General features: G+C 38.1%; 1 pseudogene; it reads left to right on the forward strand.

The window, feature by feature from the left end:
* Positions 1 to 3676: 3676 nt before the first annotated feature.
* LOC136128365 (small ribosomal subunit protein uS12-like) lies at positions 3677 to 4108 on the forward strand (annotated as a pseudogene).
* Positions 4109 to 7093: the final 2985 nt, after the last annotated feature.

Raw genomic sequence — 7093 nt, forward strand, 5'->3', positions numbered from 1 at the left:
ACACTCTAGTATCCCCTATCCTAAAAAAAGAAAATCTGCCTTCACCACATACCTCCTCCAAGCCCAGTTTGGCTCCCCTTCAGAGGGAAACTTACCAAAATTCCCTTCATTCTCTTTCTTCATTTTCTTCCACTTTCTCCTCAACCCCCTCCATCTGCCTCCCCTGTTCCCCACCACCACACAGTACTCCGTCGAAACTTCCCTTGTCAAAGCTGCCAGTTAGCTCCATTTGTCAAATACTATCATTTAATATCTCACTCAGTCTCTCAACAGCATTCAAAACACGCTTTCTTCTTTTGGCTTCTATGACTGCATACTAACCTGGTTTTTCTCCTGTCTTCACTCTTTTATTCTATGTATATTCTCTCTGAATGATCTAATCTAGTCCTTTGAATTAAATATCATTTATATGCTACTGACTCCCAAATATATACATCTTTGGCTCTGGGCGTTCCCTTGAGGGATGGGGTTGTCTCTCTAGTGGTTTATTTAACATGTGCACATAGCTGTCTAAAGCTAATACAGAGAACAATAAGCTCCATTCCCTCTCTCCATACCTGTTAATCCTTCATTTGCTCCCATTATGGTAAATGGCCCTACCATATATTCAGCTGTTCAACCCAAAACAGTGATCATCTACAATCCCCCTCTTTCCTTCAACCCCTATTCCCCACTTTTCTGTAAGTCCTTTCAGATACACCTGCAAAATGCATTCAAAGAAATTACACTTCTATTTTGCCTGTAATCGGTGAAGTTTAAGTCACCATCATCTCACCATTACCAGTTCTCTAACTGGGCTCTGTGTTTCCACACTTGCCCCCAACAGTACATCCTCCATGCAGCAGCAAGAATGATCCCTTTAAAATGTGATCCATATCACATCATTCTCCTAAACCCACCAGTGGCTGCCTTGTACTAAAGTCCAAACTCTGCACCATAGTCTACAATTTTTATATGCTTTAGCCCTTGCCCAACCACAAAGAGCCAGAGGATAATCCCATTGTGTACCCAGAAGGTGGCAGCTCTGATAGCTATCAACTCCTTATCATATCATGTTGTTTACACAATATTTTTCCAGTTATGAAATATGTCATAAAGAATGAACATTACATCAGGGGAGTGATGTCAGCATCATGGTGGCATAAAACATTCCTCTTTTTTGTCCCCTTTTTAAAACAACAGAATAGACATCCATCCACAAACCAAAGCACCTTTGTGGGAGCTGTGGGATCCAGGAGTCTCACCTACCTGTGCATCCAGTAATAGACAGACAGATTTCGGTATAGGCTACAGAATCAGGGGAGCCAGTGAACCTGCCCAGAACCCCCTCTTGCTATGATTGGAAAAAAATATATACCGAAACTGGAGAGTACTGACCTGGGCAGATACTTATGTATGAGAGGGAATTCGCAGAAGTCCAGCCTTCCTGATTGGAGATTCCAGCACACCATTCTAGAAACAACAACAACAACAAAACAAGTTTGGTCACAGCAGAGGGGGTGGTAAGAGGAACTTTCCCAGTGTCTCCTCCCCCAAGGAAACACTGCACCAGGCTGATGTATCCAGTGGCGGCACCCTCTCCCTCGTTAGGGGTAGGGGAGGATAGTTTGGGGTGAGTACCCAGCTACCTCAGTTGTGTGGGACAAACCTGTTTCTCTCCAATAGCACCCAGAGTACTGAGGTTGGTCTCTCATGACTGGAGATGGGGTAAGAGGCAGAGAAGGGATGCCTTTCCTGCTGATTACACTCAGCAGGAAGTCCACCCACAAACCCCTGGGAGTACCACACCTGAGGATCTCCCTACTAGATCCACAGGTCAGTGCTAAACCCACACCTCGCCCTAGTCTGTGGCATCTCCACGTGCACGCTTCCTACTGCAGTAGGGAAAGCAAGCTCCTGTGGCTAGGAAGCACACTCAGAAACAGGCCACGTAATGTGGACAAGGGAGAAACCACAAACTGAAGCTATAGCACCACCTTCTGGAAAACAAAAGAGAGGTTTCCAGGAGGCTGCCTGGTGACTTGTAAGCATCAGAGAAGACCTAAAAGCTTAAGAATCCTGCCACACGAGGGAGCAAGAGAAGTGGAGTAAGAGTACCAATACAAAGAGAGATAAAACCCCAGGTAATAACGACACCATTGAACAGGATACTCCATCAGAAACCAACTAACAAAGGTTTAAGGTGGCATCTCCTTAATTTCAAATGTGAGAGCAGTAATGCAAAACTACAAGGAACATTTAAGATCAAGGAAACATACCATTACAAAAAGAAAATAATGATTCTCCAGTAACAAAGCTCAAAGGTACAGAATGTTGTGATCTAGCCAAAAGAGAATTCAGAATAGCTGTCTTGAAGAAACTCAACAAGCTGCAAGAAAACTCAAAGACAGTTTGATGAAATCTCAAAAAAAAAAAAACAAGATCAAAATGAATATTTCCCCAAAGAGATAGAAATGAACCAAACAGAGATTCTGGAGCTGAAGAACTCAATATATGAAATGAAAAATGAAGTCGAATCTGCAGTAGAGCAGAGCAAATGGAAGACAGAACAAGTGCGCTAGAGATTAGGAATTTGGAAAGAACCCAGTTAGAGGCAAATAAACAAAACAAGTGTCGAAAAGAGTGAAAAAAGCCTACGTGGTCTATGGTATTCTATCAAAAGGACAAATATAATAACTGGGGTTCCAGAAAGAGAGAGAGGGAGCAGAAAATTTATTTAAAGAAATAATAGCTGTGAATTTCCTAAACCTGAGGAGAGAATTTGGCACCCAAATACATGCTAATAAACCATCCTATTGGTCATGATGTATAACACTTTTAATGTGTATCTGCTCTGGGTTTTTGCTTTGCAGTTACCATGAGGCTTACACAAGACGTCTAACAGATAACACAGTATATTTTAATTTGATAGCAGCTTGACTTCAGTCATCTACAAAAGTTTCACCCTTTCACTTCTCCCTCTTTATATTTTTGATACTTCTCAGGATATAGAAAGAATTCTAAAAGCAGCTAGGAAAAAAAGGATTGTAACCTACAAAGGAACACCCATTAGGCTATCAATGGGTAGCAGAAACCCTACAGGCCAAGAGTGTGGAATGGCATACTCAAAGGGTTGAAAGAAAAAACTTGCTAGCCATGAATGGTCTATCTAGCAAAGTTATCCTTCAGATATGAAGAAGAAATAAAGCCTTTTCTAGACAAAAGCTGAGAGAGTTCATCACCACTAGACCTGCCTTGCAAGAAATGCTGAGAGGAGTTCTTTGAGCTGAAATGAAAAGAAACTAATCAGTGACAAAATAATACAAAAGTATATAACACACTGGTAAAGATAAATATACAATCAGACCTAGAAACTAAATCTGTAATAGGATAGTTTGTTAACCACTTAATTTTAGTATAAAGGTGAAAGGAAAAGAGTATTAAAAGTAATAATAGTTACCATAATGTGTTAATGAATATGCAATATAAAAATGCAACATCGAAAATATAAAAACAGAGAAGTAAAAGGGTGAAACTTTCATAGATGACTGAAGTCAAGCTGCTCTCAAATTAAAATGCACTGTGTTACCTCTGAGAAGTCTCGTGTAAGCCTCATGGCAACAACAAAGCAAAAACCTAGAGCAGAAACACATTAAAAGGGTTATACTCTTTCGTTCAGGCCCATGGCACCGGCAGGATGGGCAAGTGTCGCAGTCTTCGTACTGTGAGGAAGCTCTGTAGCCACCAATGAGACCAGAAGTGGCATGATAAACAGTACAAGAAAGCCCATTTGGGCACAGTCCTGAAGGCCAACCCTTTTGGAGGTGCTTCTAATGCCAAGGGAAGTGTGTTTTAAAAAGTAGGATTGAAGCCAAACAGCCAAATTCTGCCATCAGGAAGGGTGTCAGGATTCAGCTCATCAAGAATGGCAAAAAAAATCACAGCCTTTGTACCCTATGATGGTTGTTTGAATTTTACTGAGGAAAATGATGAAGTTCTGGTTGCTGGATTTGGTCGCAAAGGTCATGCTGTTGGTGACATTCCTGGAGTCCGCTTTAAGGTTGTCAAAATAGCCAATGTCTCTCTTTTGGCCTTATACAAAGGCAGGAAGGAAAGACCAAGATCATAAGTTTTGATGATGAAAACATGATAGTAATAAATTTCCATATGCCAAAAAAAAAAAAAAGCGTTATACATCATGACCAAGAGGGATTTATCTCTGGGATGCAAGGATGGTTCAACATAGGCAAATGTGATATACAATATTAAAAGAATGAAAGATAAAAATCATATGATAATCTCAATAGATGCAGAAAAGGCTTTTGACAAAATACGTCCTTTCATCATTAGAACCCTCAACAAATTTGGTACAGAAAGACCATACCTCAGCATCATAAAGGCAAATATGATCAACCCACAGCTTACATTGTACTCATCAGTGAAAAGTTGAAAGCTTTTCCTCTAAGATCAGGAATGAGACAAGGGTGCCCACTCTCACCACTCTTATTCAATATGGTACTGGAAGTCCTACTTAGGAGCAACTAGGCCAAAGATATGAAAGTCATCCAAATCAGAAAGCAAAAAGTAAAACTGTCACTATTTGCAGATGGCATGATCCTATATACAGAAAACCCTAAAGACTCAACCAAAACACTGTTTGTTGGAACTAATCAACAAATTCAGTAAAGTTGCAGGATATAAGATCAGCATACAAAAATCAATTATTTCTATACACTAACAACAAAACATCTGAAAAAGAAGTAAACAATCATTTTGATTCAGTAGCATCAAAAACAATAAAATACTTGAAATAAATTAACCAAGGAGATGAAAGACCTATACAATGAAAACTATAAGACATTAATAAAAGAAACTGAAGAAGACACAAATTGAAAGATATCTCGTGTTCATGAATTGGAACAATTAATATTGTTAAAATGTTTATACTACCCAAAGCCATCTATAGATTCAATGCAATCCCTATCAAGATTCTAATGGCATTTTTCACAGAAATAGGAAAAAATCCTAAAGTTTGTATGGAACCACAGAAGACCCTGAATAGTCAAAGCAACCTTGAGAAAGAAGAACAAAGTTGGAGGTATCGCAATTCCTGAAACAGTATGGTACTGGCATAAAAATAAACACATAGACCAATGGAACAGAATAGAGCCCAGAACTAAACCTACGCATATATGGTCAATTAATTTACAACAAAGGAGCCAAGAATATACAATGGAGAAAGGACAGTCTCTTCAATAAACGGTGTTGGGAAAACTGGACAGCCACATGAAAAAATAAAATCGGACTATCTTACACTGTACACAAAAATTAACTCAAAATGAATTAAACACTTGAATGTAAGACCCGAAACCATAAAATTCCTAGGAGAAAACATAGGTGGTAACTCCTTGACATAGGTCATGGTGATACATTTTTTAATCTGACACCAAAAGTAAAAGCAAGAAATGAAAAAATAAACAAGTGGGACTAGATCAAACAAAAAAGCTGCACAGTAAAGGAAACCACCAACAAAATAAAAAGGTAACCTACTGAATGGGAGAAAATATTTGCAAATCATACATCTGATAATGGGTTCATATACAAAATATGTAAAGAACTCATACAACTCAATAGCAGAAATATAAACAATTCAATTAAAAACAGGCAGAAGATCTGAATAGACATTTTCCCAAAGAAGACATACAGATGGCTAACAGACACATGAAAAGGTGCTCGACATCACTAATTATTAGAGAAATGCAAATCAAAACCACAGTGAGATATCACCTCACACCTGTTAGAATGGCTATCATCAAAAAGACTAGAAACAACAGCTGTTGGCAAGGATGTGGAGAAAAGGGAATCCTTGTGCACCATTGGTGGGAACGTAAACTGGTGCGGCCACTATGAAAAACAGTATGGAGGTGCCTCAAAAAACTAAGAATAGAACTACCATATGATCCAGCATTTCCACTTCTGGGATATATCTGAAGGAAATGAAAACATTAATTCAAAAAGATCATGTTCATTACAGCATTATTTACAATAGCCAAGATATGGAAACAATCTAAGTGTCCATCAGTGGATAAATGGATAAAGAAATTGTGAGATATATACATATTTTTTGGGGGGGGAGTTGGCCAAAATGTTCATTTGGGTTTCAAATGAACATTTTGGCCAACCCAATATATAAGATGTTATACACACACACACACACACACACACACACACACACACACTGGAATATTGCTCAGCTACGAAAAGAATGGAATCTTTCCATTTGCAACAACATGGATGGACCTCAAGGGCATTGTGCTAAGTGAAACAAGTCAGAGAAAGACAAATACTGTATGATCTCTCTTATATATGGAATCTAAAGAAGACAAACTTGTAAAAAATGGAGTAGAGTGGTGTTTACCAGAGGTGGGGGGTGGAGAAGTGGGGATGTGTTGTTCAAGGGTATAAACTGGGAACTAGTAGATAACTAAGTCCTGGAGAGCTAATGTACAGCATAGTGATTATAGTCAACAATACTAAGTTATAAATTTCAAAGTTGTTAAAAGACTAGATATTAATTGTTCTCACCACAAAAAAGAAATGACAATTATGTAACATAACAGAGTGTTAGCTAATGCTGTGGTAGCACTCTTACTGCAATATATAAATGGATCAAATCAATATATTGTACACCTTAAACTTACATAACGTTATACGTCAGTTATATGTCAACAAAAAAGAATGAACGTTACATAATGTAAAGTGTGAGGGATAATAAATAAATCTCTGTGTATCTATCACCCAGGTTAAGAAATAAATAATTCCAAGACCTTAGACACCCCTCCTTAATGTGTTCTTCAAGGAGCCACCTTCCATCCTAACCTTTGGGCTAATAATATCCATGCTTTTATTTATAGTTTTACTATATAAGCATGTATCCTTGTTTAGTTTTGGCTATTTGGGACTTATATAGATGGCCACATATAGTTGGAATTGTTTCTTTCAGTAAATGTAACATTTGTAAAGTTAATCTATACTGATGAATGTAGTTATTATTAAATGTATCCATTTTTTAAATTATTTATTTATTTATTTTTGGCTGTGTTGGGTCTTTGTT

Source organism: Phocoena phocoena, chromosome 9 (genome assembly GCF_963924675.1).
Source record: "Phocoena phocoena chromosome 9, mPhoPho1.1, whole genome shotgun sequence".
NCBI lineage: Eukaryota > Metazoa > Chordata > Mammalia > Artiodactyla > Phocoenidae > Phocoena > Phocoena phocoena.